Source organism: Ascaphus truei, unplaced genomic scaffold (genome assembly GCF_040206685.1).
Source record: "Ascaphus truei isolate aAscTru1 unplaced genomic scaffold, aAscTru1.hap1 HAP1_SCAFFOLD_712, whole genome shotgun sequence".
NCBI lineage: Eukaryota > Metazoa > Chordata > Amphibia > Anura > Ascaphidae > Ascaphus > Ascaphus truei.
In genome coordinates, this window is record NW_027457046.1 from 64,088 (window position 1) to 81,546 (window position 17,459).

General features: G+C 43.9%; 1 long non-coding RNA gene across 1 annotated transcript; it reads right to left on the bottom strand.

Moving 5' to 3' along the window:
• Nucleotides 1-349: 349 nt before the first annotated feature.
• Nucleotides 350-17,159, bottom strand: LOC142486029 (uncharacterized). The gene is made up of 3 exons (XR_012798764.1): nucleotides 17,058-17,159; nucleotides 4,328-4,472; nucleotides 350-991 (listed from the first exon to the last, which is right to left on the bottom strand). It is a non-coding gene; the product is annotated as an uncharacterized LOC142486029 (long non-coding RNA).
• Between the last annotated feature and the right edge of the window lie 300 nt (nucleotides 17,160-17,459).

Genomic DNA, 17,459 nt, shown 5'->3' on the forward strand with positions numbered 1-17,459 from the left:
CGCCTGAGGAAGAATACTTTTGTATTCGAAACGCGTCGCGAAGGGTGTCGCTGGTCTGTTTATCACATACAGCCAGTCTTCACACAAGTGTTTTTATTGCTATTTTTATTGCCATTTTCGATCGAAACGGAAAACGGGCGGGCACTTCCGGGACTACTATAGGGGGCCTCATTTGCCGCGCATGCGCACTACGCAGATCAACACGCCGACAAGCGTGTGAAGCAGAGACGCAGCGCAGCCTCTGAATACAGCCCCAGCGCGCGGGGCTTGTTCCTGAGGACTGAGATTACCCCCCCTCTTCATCCCATATGTTGCCCTACCAATAGAAGTGACGATCGTGATCTGGACCATTAAAGTTTTTATATATGTAAGTGCATATTATTATCTTTATTTGTTGTCAATACATATCAAATCTCAATCTTGGTGCGCTTTTGTGTTTTTTCTTTTTTTCTGGGACTCAATATAATTGAGAACTAAAATATATTTAAACTTGACAGAATTTGGAACGTTAGTGCATTTAATAACAGCAAACGAGGATACTGCTGCTGATGAAGTAGTTAGACAATTTATATGCAAATTACATACTAACATGAACAGGATATGAACATCAAAATAAAACTTATTCCAACGTTTGTGTAATACTAAAAATAAAAAAATTATAAAGAATATATACAAAATATAGTTAGATTGAATAATAAATAAATAATGATAATAATAATATTCAAATTGAATGACATCTAACATATGCCAGTCTTCTTTGAAACGTGAACCAATTCATTATCACATAATATACACATACCCTACCTATAACTAATAATATGAATATAATGTCCTTAATTGTATAAATCACATATATGTATAATAAATCTAAATACCGTACTAATATCTAAAAAGCAATAAATTGTGCATTATATAATAATTAATAAGAAAATATATACATATTTAAGCTTGAAAAAGAGAGAAACATTAAATGTATCTCTCCATATGTAAACTGGAAAGAAGAGATGAAACAGTGGTTAATGATTGCAAGAGACAAGCCAAAAACTTTTATATGGCTATAGATTTGTATATCAAATATAACCCTATTTTGGGTATATAGAGTCCTGATTGATCAAATTACAATTGTTCCTAAATGATTTTTTTCTATATCATTATAGAGAGAAGATCCCTATAGATATAATTGGGGGCAAAAATTAATCTAGCATAAGGGTGAAAGGGACCTGGATTATAACCATCCCAATATTATTTTTTAAAAATATATCAATGTGACGACTAGTATTGGTGCTGATTCTAGGTATAATAACTGCACTATATAAAGGATGAATATGTATTTGTAAATGTCTATATTAAACTATTGTACGTTGAGTAATAGGGGAGAGAAGCGAAGCTCTATTTTACTTAAGAAAAAGAAATACTAACAAGCCAAGAGGCAGCAATCCAAGTGAATAGAACTAACTAATAATTGAATTAAAAATTAATTTTATGTTTTATATTGTGTCTTGTGTAAACATGGTTTATATATTAATAAGTGAACTTAAATTCTAAATATGATTATTACATAGTAACTTATTAAGAATGATAAAGGAATGTGATTGTGTCAAAGATAAATATTGTGTCAAAGATAAATATTGTGTGTTTGTGATACAGTGCTGACCAAGGGTCCCACAATCACACCGACTAGGACCCCGGAGGGAGCATGCTAAACATGCTCAACCCAGACCTCTGAGATCCCGTCAATGGACGTGGATGTTGAATCTATATTACACTATAGTACTTGTGTCAATGCAGTCGTTTAGACCCCCTGGACTTAATGTCTCCAACATATAAATCCAGAAGGTCTCCCTTAAGTTCAGTTTTTTGACCCTGTCGCCACTTAATAATGCTAGAGGGATATGTTCTAAGCACATAACAGTCAATGATGATGGATCCTTGTTGTGTATTTCCAAGAAATGTCTAGATAGGTTGTGAGTGGTAATACCATGTAGAATGTTTCTTCTATGTTCTAGAAATCTTGTGCTTAGAGTCCTTGTGGTTCTCCCCACGTATTGGAGTCCGCATTTGCATGTAATGACATAGATCACGAATGAGGATAGACAATCCATATGACTCTTAATTGTATGTGTAGATTTATTAAAAAAGGATGTAACTTGGTTGGTTTTGCACATATGTTTGCATGTTATACATCTATTTCTACCACAAACAAAGTTGCCATTTATTGTCGGTTTTAACAAAGAAAGATCCTTAATCTGTTTAAGGCGACTAGGTGCCAGAATGGTTTTCAAGTTTCTGGCTTTTTTGTATATAATGGGAACTTTAGTTGGTAATTTATTTCCAATTATTGGGTCCCTTAACAATATACTCCAGTGTTTGTTGAGAATTGTTGAAATGCCTTTCACTGAATTATTAAATGTCGTAATGAAAAATGGTGACTTGACAGAATTGACCCCAAAATCACCATTGGTCCCTCCAACCTTGTTTGATTTGGATAATAAAGATTTACGCTCTAGGAGACCTACCTGTCGAAATGTCTCATATACAGTATGATGTGTTTGTCATAACCTTTGGCCAGAAATCTTTCAACCAATATTTCCCCCTGGGCCAAAAAATCAGAATGTGAAGAACAATTCCTCCTAATTCTGAGAAATTGGCCCCTGGGGATATTGGCCAACCATCTTTTGTAATGGTTGCTATTATTGTGTAGATAACTATTGGTGGCCACTGTTTTAAAGTGTGTTTTGGTGATGATTTCTCCATTTAAATGAGCCTCCAGTTCTAAGTCCAGAAACACAATCGTGTTCTTATTAACATTGTAAGTAAACTTCAGATCCATGTCATTGTTGTTAAATGCCTGTAATTTGTGTTCCAGGAGTTCCTGATCACCATCCCATATTAGGATGATGTCATCTATGTAACGGCTATAGTACACAAGACTCGCCCCCAGATCTGCATCACCCCACACATGTAGTTCCTCCCACAAACCCATGTAGAGGTTCGCATAACTGGGGGCAAATCTCGTGCCCATGGCCGTCCCACAGATCTGCAAATAATAAATGTCTTCAAATAAAAAATAATTGTGTTCTAGTATGAATGTAATGGCCTGCAAAATAAACAAGGATTGTGTGTTGCCTAAACTTGTGTCCAAATTAAGAAAATGTTTTACTGCTTCTAAACCTTTATTATGTTTAATGCAAGTATACAAAGATGTAATATCACATGTTGCCCAGATGTATGTGGGTTTCCAAATGATTCCAGAGATGGAGTCGAGGACATGCAACGTGTCTCTTAAATACGATTTCAATCGTGTGACTAAAGGTTGTAGAAAATAATCCACGTATTGGGACACGCTGGATGTCATCGACTCCACCCCTGAAACAATGGGTCTTCCAGGAGGGTTGGAAATGTGTTTATGTATCTTGGGAATGTGGTAAAAAATAGGTGTTCTTGGAAACCGTATGTAAAGAAAACCAAATTCTGACTTGTTAATGACATTCATATTTAGAGCCTGAGTAAGAAGATCTTTATACTTCTTTTGAAAACTTTCCATAGGATCTTGCCCCAAAATGATATATGAGGTATTGTCGCCTAAGAGTCTAAAAGCCTCTGACAGGTAATCTGTTCTGTCCTGCAGAACTATGCCCCCTCCTTTATCCGCCTGTCTAATGACAAGGTTGTTTAGACTACAAAGTTCCTTAAGTGCGATGTTCTCCTCTTTTGATAGATTTCTATTCCGTATTGATGTTGTATTTAAACACATTTGTTCAAAATCCTTAAGAACCATGGTGTAAAAAGTTTCAACAAATGCTCCCTTTGAATGGTAAGGAAAATACGTGGACTTTGCAGAAAAAGGAGAGTGGACTATTTTGGTATCTCTTACTGAAGGGAGATCAGCGGATCCATCAACACTTTGTTCTCTATATAAAACTAGGGGTCTTCCTGGTTGTGATGTAATATTTGTATGATTATTCGTAGATGATATAGAACTATCTAGCTCATAAACGGATAGCTGACTTATATCCAACAAATGTGATGACTCCTCTATTTGTATCCCTTCTTGTAACAGGGTGGACATTGCATCAATGCAAGCTATCTCCTGTGTGTTAAGTATACATTGTTGTTGTTCCTTGTTTTGCATCGTGAAATGTCGCATCAGTGTGATTTTCCTAATATATTTGTTCAAGTCTACAAACAGGTCAAATCTGTTTGGAAGACTACTGGGGGCAAATGAGAGACCCTTGGTCAGCAGTGATATGTGGTTACTAGACAAAATATGTGTTGATAAATTGAAAATGCCGTGTACCTCTGGATTGCTGGCTCTTAGCTTACCTACCTTCTTTCTTTGTTCGCGCTTCCCTCCCCTGGTTCCTCGCAGCTTCTTTTTCTCCGTTGTGGAGTGTTTGTATGATACGTCGGTTTCCGATCCCACAGGGGATAAGATTTTCCTCTCTCCCGATTCTCTTCTTGTGTTACTAATTCTAAAAAAGAGGCAGTGTGAGATTTAATGGTTGGGACAGTATTTTCTGGGTGGTTCTTGTTGCTATCCCTAATCTGTGTTTTAGGTATCGCCCCACTACTTTTGTCAATCACCACAGTCTCCTCACAACTTGCCCCCTTTTCTTGTAAGACTTCAAATCTATTTTCTGTAGGACAGGAAAATTGTGTATTTGCTATTGTCTTTTCACTTCTATGAGTGTTCTGTCCTTTGTCACTAGATGTTGAGTGAGTGTTTGAATTGTCTCTACTCTTGTCCCTTTGTTTGTCATCTTTATGGTTGTTTTTTTTTATAATACTTATTTGGAGTATAATGTTTGGATCTATCTCTCCTATCATGTCGTCTCCAATCTCTGATTTTATCAGTAGCATAGTCAGTTTGATCTCTAACATATTTGCTACTCTTGCGATCACTGATCTCCTTTTCATATTTCAGTACCCTAGAGTCAACTAGTTTGTCCAACTCCTGGAATTCTTCACTTTCCACATATGGAATCATGATCTGTTGGGTTTCCTCTATTTCTTTTGCGATTTCATTAAGCTTATCTTCCCTATAATTTATTAATAATTTTATTAGGGTAAAGGAACATGACTCCATTGCGTCATTCCACTTATTTTTAAAATCAATATTTGTATCAAATGTTGTTTTTTTTGTAAACCTTAGGCCCCTAGGGACTATTTTGGCATCCAGATAATTCTGCAATGAAAGGAGATCAAGCCAATGTTTCATCTCTTCCTTCGCCAACCTTTCAAGCTTAAAAAAGTTGGTTTTTAGATCAATTGTATCCTCTTTGAATTCTGTCATATCTATTTCAGCTGAATCTGCATATTGTTGTCTCCTAATGAGACGCTCCTTACTAGTTTTCATCATTTTGCCAGATGTCCCAGAGATGCAAATGCAAGATGGGTGTAAATGGAAAGCTGCTGCTGTCTATTGAGGATGACAATTTAAAGGAACAGTTTTAAAGACAGCGCACCTTTTTCAGCACACCCAAATTGCTGCCTCTCTGGTGACGTGTGCCAAAATGTTGCACCAAATACCAATATTGATTAAGATATTTACATGAACCAACTGGTGCTCGCCTATACAAAATAAAATGTAATATAATGAAAAAATGTACATAAACCAAACAAAAAAAAAAAATATAAAAAATGTGCAAAAATGTGAAAAAAATTATTACAATAATCTGTTGAAAATATATAAAAAATATAGCATAAAAATACAAAAAAATGAACTATAAAAAATACTTAAGTCCAAATGAAGTCCATGAATGAATAAAACAAAGGTCCAGGCTGCTTCTTCTTGGGCTCACCAAGTTCCCATAGTACCTATTAGAAAAAGAAAAGAGAAAAAGCGCCCGATCCTTGTGTAAAATCAGATGAACAATTTAATAAATCATGGACATGACAAATGCACACTTACAATTTGTCTGATTAAAACAAGCATTTTATGGGACCTGCCCATGCACCAAACGAAGACTCCACAGTCACCTCCGCTCTGCAATCTCACGATTAGTTCGTATTCCAGTACTTGAGAACGCCGTTTTCTCCAGGGTGTATATCAACCATCCGTCAGGAGCTTCTCAGCAGCGTGCGTCCGCCATTACTCCCACGCATGTGGTACTGGATACCGGAAGGACTTTGCTTGTGTTTCCTTGGTCTCTCTCTGGTGCCGAAGGCAGGTCAGCCACCGTAGTTACAATGTAAACCGTCCCTACGCGTTTCTTCCGCCTTTGCGGATTTCATCAGGGGATGGACACCAAAGGGGCTATCTGGTGTTAAATAGTCCCTCATGTTAATAAACATTATATGACTCACAGGTGTGTTCAATTCAATCGGTGTCATTAAATCAAGTTGATATCTGGTGCAATGTAATTGAGAACTAAAATATATTTAAACTTGACAGAATTTGGAACGTTAGTGCATTTAATAACAGCAAACAGCAAATCTCCCCCCCCCCACTTGGCGCACCTCTGGGTTATACCATATATATATATATATATATATATACACACACACACACATATATACACACACACACACACACACACGTGTATGTGTGTATAAAACAGACTATATATATACATATAGTATGATATATATATATATATACATACTATATGTGTATGTATATATATATATATATGTATATATATATATATATATGTATATATATATGTATATATATATATATATATACACGACTATTAAGGTTAAAGATAATGGTGAAAGACAGGGTTGAAATGAATATACAGGAATATTTACAGTATATATATATATATATATATATATATATATATATATATATATATATATATATATATATATATATATTGCGCGCGCACACACACATATAACGTTTTATCCAACTTTTTCATTTATCATTTGTAGAGAAAATGAACATTGTCGCCAGAAGCGCTATTTTTTCAAAATGTAACATCTCTACTAGTGTAAAATGATACTTCATATAAAGCAGGTTATGGGACCCAGTATAAAATGACTATAATGTCTCTTATCACATCCCAGTATATGGATACTTTCTATTATCACAAGCTGCTAACATGTGACAGGGCTCAGTGTCTGAGCCCAGAATGTGACATACTGAACATTCTCATTCTAAATTTCAAAAAATATTGTGTTGATTTCTGACCTGACTGCCGTGGTTACAGCTCAACCACTCTGTTCTACTGCATGTCACCACTTTCTGCCACAACCAGCTGACGGTGGATCTGCAAGGAGTTCAACGCTCATTGGCATCACATCTGTGGCTTGGTTAACGTATCATTTCTCCAGCTTTTTATTGTATTGTTTTGAAGTAGATTATATTTATTTAGTTGAATAGATATTTATTTAGTTTAATAGATATTTATTTAGTTAAATAGATTATATTTGTAAGTTTAATAAATTATATTTCTTAGTTTAATAAGTTATATTTCTTAGTTTAATAAGTTATATTTCTTAGTTTAATAAATTATATTTCTTAGTTTAATAAGTTATATTTGTTAGTTTAATAAGTTATATTTGTTAGTTAATAGATTATATTTGTTAGCACAGTAGATTATATTTATTTAGTTGAATAGATATTTATTTAGTTAAATAGATTATATTTGTTAGTTTAATAAGTTATATTTCTTAGTTTAATAAATTATATTTCTTAGTTTAATAAGTTATATTTCTTAGTTTAATAAATTATATTTCTTAGTTTAATAAGTTATATTTGTTAGTTTAATAAGTTATATTTGTTAGTTAATAGATTATATTTGTTAGCACAGTAGATTATATTTACTAGTATTTAAGTCTCCCCCTCAGTGCCCCATTAGGACCCGTGCGCATATTTCACATCTTTTCGGAGTCGCTTATTTTTTAGACCCTCGGAGCCGAAACCTAAAGGGGTCAGCTAAGAAAGTTCGGATCAAGAGGAGCCGCACAGTTTAAAGACAGAACATTTCCAAGGGAGATGGAGACAATTTGGGTAAGATCTGATTAAAGGATAACCTTTGGGGAAGGAAAGGGTGACGCGGGAGTGTAAGAGGGGGGTGAGAGAGCAAGGTGCTGTGTCAGATTGGGGCAGAGCAAGAGAACGCAAAAATGATGGGGATTTGCTGCACACTAAAAAAAACAATTAGTCATACTTTTACCGGTGCCCCTTAGTCTCAGGGAAGACCGGCATTTCGTCCAATGTATACAATATGATTGATGGAAAAGGGCACACGGATTTGAATAAAAAAAGATAATTTATTGTGCCACAGACTACAATGTTTCGGCTGCTGGCCTTTCTTTATTGGCTTTAGTGGGTTTAGCCACTTTACCTGAGAAAGGCCAGCAGGCTGAAATGTTGTTGTCTATGGCAATGCAAGAGAAAACAGGTTGGGGGGGTGGGTTCTCGCAAGGTCGCCGACCCATGGGTGAGTGTCCCCGGTGGCAACTAGTCCTGGACCCCGGGAAAGCTGTCTGTGGCCCATACAAGCTGAGTAACATGTAGAAAGGACACATGTATGTTCAGAATGAGTTAGCATGGTATTTTGAGAGGCATCATAGCAGGTCAGTGCAAGTCAGGGCAGAGCACTGCAAGGTCAGTCAATATGAGGAAGGGTCCGATGGAGGAGTTGGAGGGTCCCAGAATATCTCTTAAAGCAGGGGTGCGCAAATCGAGGGGTGCGACATTTTCTTGGGGAGGGGCTCGGCGCTTACAGTGGCCCCTCGCTCTTCCCCACAGCATTTAAATTAAATGCCGGAAATCGCGCGCAAGGCCTCTGTAAGTTCCCTTTCCTTGTCTCCGGCGGCTTCTGGAGACAGCAACGTGGCGTCACATGATGTGGCATTGCCATAGCAACGTGATATCACATGACGTCGTTACATCAGAACGTCGGAGACAAGGTGGGGAGGGTGGAGGGGGGAGCAGGGGAAAAAGGTTGCGCAACCCTGTCTTAAAGCATTGTCTTGCATACAGATCAGAGGCGAAGAATGGATATGGATATCCGATGTTAAGGAGGAAATAATACTGAGATCACTACCGCTAAGACCGATTCGATGGAAGAAGGTGAGTGATGAAATAGCCGTCACTGTGTAACTCTTCCAATTACCTGCAACTTCATGCAAAGAAATAGCAACGCTTGTTTTTAACGCATTAAGCGCCTAATGGGGAATTCAACTGCTGAGAGTTTAAGGGAGTTACTCACCAAACTCAGCGACGTTTCTGTGTCTCTGTGATAACTCCCCCAGGACATGCTTGAAAACCAGAGGTAACTCAATGTATTTTTGATAAATAGAAACATGACCTTCTGGGGAAGGGTATATAATGGGTACTGGGCCTGGTGAGGTGGGTATAACGGGTTCTGGGCCTGGTGAGGTGGGTATAACGGGTACTGGGCCTGGGGAGGGGCGTATAGCAGGGTACTGGGCCTTGGGAGGGTTGTATAACTGGGTACTGAGCCTGGGGAGGGTTGTATAACTGGGTACTGGGCTTGGGGAGGTGGGTATAACGGGTATTTGCCCTGTGGAGGGCGGTATAATGTGGTATTGGGGAGGGGGTATAAGTGGCACAGGAGCTCTTGCGATACAGAGTATCACTGTCCCTGGTTACAAACACTTCATGTCTCCTGCAGATCAGGACACGCACGAAGGTGGTGCCCTTTGTGCCACCAGACGACGAGGCGGGCTACGAGGCGGACGACGAGGCATACGATAAAGCGGGCGTCAAGTGGTGCGAAGAGGTGGGCTACAAGGCGGCCGATGAGGCAGACGACGAAGCGGATGTCAAGTCTGGCGACGTGGTGGACGATGGCCTAGGAGAATACGAGAGGTGTGGACGGATCTGCTGCTTCACCTTTTTTAGGCGGAGGAGAAGACCCCGGGAGCAGGTAGCAGAATACGAGAGGTGCGGACAGATCTGCTGCTTCACCTTTTTTAGGCGGAGCAGCAGACCCCGGGAGCAGGTAGCAGAGGAGCCAGGGCGTAGATCCAGGGGTATTCTAGGGGCCCTGAGAAGTTGGTTTGACCGCAGGAGAGGCAGATAAGATCAGGAAGGCTGCGGGAGGGGCAGGTACTAGAGGGAGATTGGGATATTGGGCGTGAGAGGGTGAGAGAGAACAAGGAGCAGGGCCGGAGCACGGGTTTCATGCGCCCCAGGCGAAACTTAAAATTTGTGCCCCAGTTGTATAAAAAATAATAAGATAAATAAAATAATAAAATAAACAGTGGCGTAGCTATCGGGGCTGCAGGGGGTGCGACCGCACCCCAGCGCGACGCAAAATAAAAATAAAAGGGCGCCAAAATACTGGATAAAAAAAAGAATAATAATTTTTAAAAAAAGATAAATAAATTAGAAATAATAAGAGGAAAAAATAATAATGATTATTAATGCGCCCCTAGGACCTTTGCGCGCTAGGCGACCGCCTAATGGCCGGCCGGCCCTGCGAGGTATGCGGGAGGAAAAGGGGTGAATGGGATAGATATGTAGGGGGATGGGGGAGCAGGTGAGTTATACACAGGGGCACAAGGGCCCCATCACCCGCATCTCTATATACTGAGTGTGCCCCTGTGTATAACAACGCTGATCTGTGCTGCTCCATCTGATCTCACTGCGCAGTGATCCAGGGACCATCCGATCGCCATTTAATGGGGTCAGGAAGGAATTTTTTTCCCCCATTGCACAGCAGGGGTTATGTTTCGCCTTCCTCTGGATCACAGCAACAAACAGCCCTTTGTGCATGAATTATCAGTGAGATCTTTATACACCCTGCATTGGTCTTCACTCCTTTGCTGCCGGAGGGGCCTGCAGTGCATTGCTCTGCGTGTTACTATATCGCTCTGCAATGTGCTGCAGGCCCCTCCCAGCAAAGAGATTAATTATTTCAATAAAATACTCTCTTTAATCCAACCTATGTGTAGTGTCTTTTCTATCCGTTGTATCTATTGCTAACAGCTCAGTGATTCTTCCCCAGGTCGCTGCACTAGTGTCACACTGCCAAGCCGGGTGTGAGGGAGATTTATAGGGTCACATATACACTTCTGCCAAAACACGAGTGCAAACAGGGAGCCCCTCTGATCTCATATCTTTTATTACACAAAACGGTATCTAAAAAGGTAAAAAGAACATACATGGGATTCTGCTACAAATATCTCTCTAATTACAAACCAATTAGCAAATCATTCAGATTAGAGTCGAGCGAAAAGAAAGGGTTAAGTATCTCATGTACAGTATATGCAGTGCAGGCTGTTCTGCGCATTACATGCAGGGGGCAAAGGTTAGGAGATATAAGTAATGCTGATCTCAGAGCTGACCGGCTGACCTGCTCTACCGGCTGACCGGCTGATCTGCTCTACTGGCTGACCGGCTGACCTGCTCTTCTGGCTGACCGGCTGACCAGCTCTACCGGCTGACCGGCTTCCCTTCTTCCAGCTAACTGACCTGAATTGTGGCCCCTGTATCTCCCAATTAAACGTTTTATTGGCATATTCTTGTTTGACTCGTTCTATACAGACATTTTCTATACATTCATTGTGGGATTTGATAACATCTGTAAGATCTCTCAGAACATCACATTCTGTACGTTTGTGCTGAATATTTTTCCATTCTCAATTTACTTAGGGGCCTTTGCAGAGAGCAGCGCTGGAAATAATTGGAATTGGTAATAAATTGTACCTGTAATGGCGTGATTTTATCTCCATATGCAGAAAGGTCAGAAAACTGCATTTAAAATCATGCTTGATTATGGAGAGTTTCAACCGGCGAGATGCGCGCTGGTGAAACATGTTTGAAAAAAAGAGCGTTTTTTTTTTTTCTTTTTACTCTCGCCGGTGAGCTCCAGTTTCCTGCCAACTTTTGTTGGCGGAGCTAATTGTAGAATTTCTCTCCATTTTAATGGCGCGAACAGCCCCTAGATGGCGATCATACCTTTCTGCATACGGCCCTTTTCAAAACTGGCGAGATTTTGGTTCTCGCCAGCCGTGCGGCGAGTTCTACTAAAAAAAAATAAAAAATGGCGCTTTTTACTCAACTCGCCATTTCCAACCTTATTATAGCCATATAGCGCTAAAAAACGCCGAAATTTCCGTTCGCGCTGCTCTCTGCATAGGCCCCTTAATATTAGTTTTTGGCTTCAATTATTTATATCGAGCCCAAAATACCTTTATACAGAATGCTGATCCCTTTATCCCACAAATGCTGCTTCATTAAAGCCCAGGGGTGGCACTTTGTGCATTCTCAAACTTTTAGGCAACATCCCTAATTTCCAAAAGTGGGATAAAATCTGTGCATATTTAAATGGTTAATTTTTCCATTGTGACAAAATATCAATTTTCTCACTCAGACTACAAAATCCCTCCCCAAATATATCCGTTTCACATAAAAGTGTGTGCGCTTCTCCTTCCGCCTAACTGGCACGTCGTCCTTATGGGCGCGACTCCGTGTAACTCCACGCTGCCCTCCAGTGGCAAAAGAAATAAGATACATTTACTACTGCACCGACACACTTTATTCGAGCAAATACCCAGTATGTACCTGGCAGATACCTGGAATGCGCCGCTCCTCACCTCTGACAAGCCCCGTTCCGTTTGCCTTCCCAGCCTGGGTTCATGCCTGGCTGACGGGCGGCTGATCTGTTAAATGATAATGATTAGGATTTAATAGGCTGCAATGCTTCGTGTGTCTACCAGATGGCATAAATTCATGAATTGTAATGCAGCATATATATATATACTGTGCAGTATTGCAGCCAGCGGGAATAAAATGCTTCAATCCCTGTCTGGAAAATAACCCAATGCACTCGGGCAGAAAACAGTCACAAACCTCAATACACCCGGGTATACCCGAATTCGTGGGACTAGCCGAGCTCGAATAAAGTGTGTCGCCAGTGTATACTCGTCTGGCAGCTGCTCCCGTATAAGGTGGGTAACTCTGTATTAGGGGTCTAGGTAGAGTATATTTTATACTTATGTCGGATAGATGAGGAATTTATATTCCTAACGGGTTATTGTGAGAGGCCTTAGATCTTATCCTATATGCACGCAGCCCTCGCCTCTCTGACCTTGAACACGTACTTCAATCTGATTTTTTGAGACTTGAAACTGGATTTCCCAAAACAAACTGATTTTAAACACTGACAAGACTGTAACAATGGTATTTGGGACCAGAGCTAAATTGCTAAAGCTACCAATGACAGAGCTTCAGATAAAAACCAGCTCTAATACCATCCTAGCCCCTGTTACTGGTTTGAAATATCTGGGCATATAGTTCAACTCCCATTTAACATTTGGGTTGCACATTGATACCCTGACATCCAAATCCTATGCCAAACTAGGTGTACTTTACAGGAACAAATCCTCCCTAAGGCCCTCATGCAGTAATCGCCTACAGCGATTCAGTAAGCCCAGAGAAGCTGGCGATTAGAGCAAAAATAACCGTTTTTTTTTTTGCCGGAAAATAAATAAATAAATAAAATCTGCAGATGCGCGGTGATAAGCCACTTTTCGGCACTGATCGCCAGTTTTTCAAACACGCTCAATTCTATAAGCCCTGATCAGCTTATTGCGGCTGATCGCCACTTTAAAATTGCTGTTTCTTCTCCAAATTGTCCAGCCACAAAAGTAGGCAAGAAGGTGGGGTGAAGCTGCGATGAAAATAAAATGCATGTATCCCGGAGCTGATATCCATTAATATCAGCATCAGAGACCCCCGGCATGAATCCCATGCATAAAAAATGCATTTACAGGCAACTTCATTACCGCCAAGGCAATGAAGGGGTTATACACCCGTGCCAGGCTTATTGTGGGTAGCGGGGGTGGGAGAAGGTGGTATTTGGCCCTGGCTGGGTGTTTAGGCCTTGCCAGGGGGTTGGGGGATGACTTAACCTCTTCTTTAACTTAGCGGTTAATACCGCTAAGGTAATGAAGGGGTTAACCCCTCCCACTACCCCCCCACCCGGTAGGCCTAAACACCCATCCTTGGGGCCAATACCCCGTTCACCCACCCCCGCTACCCACAATAAACACAAATACACATAACAGCCCCACTGGCCACCTCCTAGGTCCCTAATAAACCATTACAATATTCATAAAACCATTATTTTGTTTACACCCAGGATTATTACATGGGGTTAGGGCTATGTTATTCAGTGAGGGGTTGTATGTTTGTATTCGTAGGGACAGGCAAGGCCGGAGCCAGATGGGGTTCTCCTGCCTCTGTCCTCCCTGTCTCCTGACCCTTCCTGTAGCCGGACAAAGAAGAAGAAGCAGGCACACGGTCTTACTCAAAGGAGGTTTAATATGCCATAAAGTCCAACGTTTCGGCAGTCAAATACAGCCTTTCTCAAGGTGAAGGCTACCAAACACAAGAAAACAGTCACAATATATACCACCCCCCCTGATACTCACCCCTCCCGGCTCTGCCACATAACCAGGATGCTGACGCCCACCTGATGACGTCAGAGCTACCACATGGCGCCCCCTAGTGACGTCAGACGTCTAAATCCCTGGCAATACAGCATAGAGCTGTCTTGGAGGACTGCAGCCTCAGCCACACCTCTCCCCAGACTGAACACTCCCCCATGTGTGGCTGTGGCTGCAGTCCTCCAAGGCAGCTCTATGCTGTATTGCCAGGGATTTAGACCTAGACGTCTGACGTCACTAGGGGGCGCCATATGGTAGCTCTGACGTCATCAGGTGGGTGTCAGCATCCTGGTTATGTGGCAGAGTGGGGTGGGGTTGCATCCCTTGTTTTTATGACTTTCTAATAAAGATAGATTTTTGCCAGACCTGCCTCTTCTCTGGATCATGGTGCGCTGCACTTTCTCTAGGGCAGGCCTGCACAACTCCAGTCCTCGAGGGCCACACACAGGCCAGGTTTTTAGGATATCCCTACTTCAGCACAGCTGGCTCAATTAGTGGCTCAGTACGACTGCCTGAAACTTGGGGGGGTGGGTGGGAGACTGCCTGACACTTGGGTGGGTGACTGCCTGACACTTGGGTTGACTGCCTGACACGTGGGTGACTGACTGCCTGACACGTGGGTGGGTGACTGACTGACACGTGGGTGGGTGACTGACTGACATGTTAGACTGCCTGACACGTGGGTGGGTGGGTGACTGACTGCCTGACATATGGGTGGGTGACTGACTGACACGTGGGTGACTGACTGACACGTGGGTGAGTGGGTGAGTGGGTGAGTGGGTTGGTGTCTGTATACATTCTGTCACTGATACACACAGACACTGGGAGGGGGCAGTCACACACACACTGGGGGGGGGCAGTCACACACAAACACAGAATGGGAGGGGGGCAGACACACACACACACAGAGAATGGGAGGGGGCAGACACACACACACACAGACTTGGAGGGGGCACTTACACACACTGGGAGAGGGGCATCACACAGTGAAAGGGGGCAGACAGACACACACACAGACACACAGACTGGGAGGGGGCAGTCACACATACACACAGACTGGGAGGGGGGCAGTCAAACATACACTGGGAGGGGGGCAGTCACACACACACAGACTGGGAGAGGGGCAGTCACACACACACAGACTGGGAGGGGGGAGGGCAGTCACACACACACAGACTGGGAGGGGGAGGGCAGTCACACACACAAACAGACTGGGAGGGGGGGCAGTCACACATACACTGGGAGGGAGGGGCAGTCACACATACACACAGACTGGGAGCGGGGCAGTCAAACATACACTGGGAGGGGGGGCAGTCACACACACACAGACTGGGAGAGGGGCAGTCACACACACACAGACTGGGAGGGGGAGGGCAGTCACACACGCACAGACTGGGAGGGGGGGCAGTCACACACACATAGACTGGGAGGGGGGGCAGTCACACACACACAGACTGGGAGGGGGGTAGTCACACACACACTGGGAGGGGGGCAGTCACACACACACTGGGAGGGAGGGGCAGTCACACACACACAGACTGGGAGGGGGCAGTCACACACACACACACACACTGGGTGCGGGGGCAGTCACACACACACTGCGAGGGGGGCAGTCACACACCCACACTGGGTGGGGGGCAGTCACACACCCACACTGGGTGGGGGGGCAGTCACACACACACTGGGAGGGGAGGCAGTCACACACACTGGGAGGGGGGCAGTCACACACACACTGGGAGGGGGGCAGTCACACACACTGGGAGGGGGGGCAGTCACACACACACTGGGAGGGGGCAGTCACACACACACTGGGAGGGGGGGCAGTCACACACACACTGGGAGGGGGGCAGTCACACACACTGGGAGGTGGGGCAGTCATACACACACAGACTGGGAGGGGGGCAGTCATACACACACAAACTGGGAGGGGAGGCAGTCACACACACAGACTGGGAGGCAGGCAGTCATACACACACAAACTGGGAGGGGGGGCAGTCACACACACAGACTGGGAGGCGGGCAGTCACACTTGCACAGACTGGAAAGGGGAGCAGTCACACACACACAGACTGGGAGGCGGGCAGTCACACACACAGACTGGGAGGGGGGCAGTCACACATACACTGGGAGGGGGGGCAGTCACACACACAGACTGGGAGGGGGGCAGTCACACACACAGACTGGGAGGGGGCAGTCACACACACAGACTGGGAGGCAGGCAGTCATACACACACAAACTGGGAGGGGGGGCAGTCACACACACAGACTGGGAGGCGGGCAGTCACACTTGCACAGACTGGAAAGGGGAGCAGTCACACACACACAGACTGGGAGGCGGGCAGTCACACACACAGACTGGGAGGGGGGCAGTCACACACACAGACTGGGAGGGGGCAGTCACACACACAGACTGGGAGGGGGGCAGTCACACACACAGACTGGGAGGGGAGGCAGTCACACACACTGGGAGGGGGGGAAGTCACACACACAGACTGGGAGGGGGGCAGTCACACACACAGACTGGGAGGGGGGCAGTCACACACACAGACTGGGAGGGGGGCAGACACACACACACAGACTGGGAAGGGGGCAGACACACACACACAGACTGGGAAGGGGGCAGACACACACACACAGACTGGGAAGGGGGCAGTCACACACACAGGCGACATGGGGCTTACCTGTAATGCCACTGTAGGGAGCCAGAAGTAGTGAGGCTTTTTTCCAGTCTGCCGGCAGTTTCAGTTGCCAGCTGTGAGCCTTCCTTCTGGTGAACACACACACACACACACACACACACACACACACACACACACACACAGGCATCTTGCTATTGGGGGAAAAAAAATAATACAGCCGCATCCTCCTCACGCTGCCGCCTCCGCGCACCGCCGCATCCTCCTCACGCTGCCGCCTCCGCGCACCGCCGCATCCTCCTCACGCTGCCGCCTCCGCGCACCGCCGCATCCTCCTCACGCTGCCGCCTCCGCGCACCGCCGCATCCTCATGCTGCCGCCTCCGCGCACCGCCGCATCCTCCTCACGCTGCCGCCTCCGCGCACCGCCGCCGCCTCGCGCACGGTA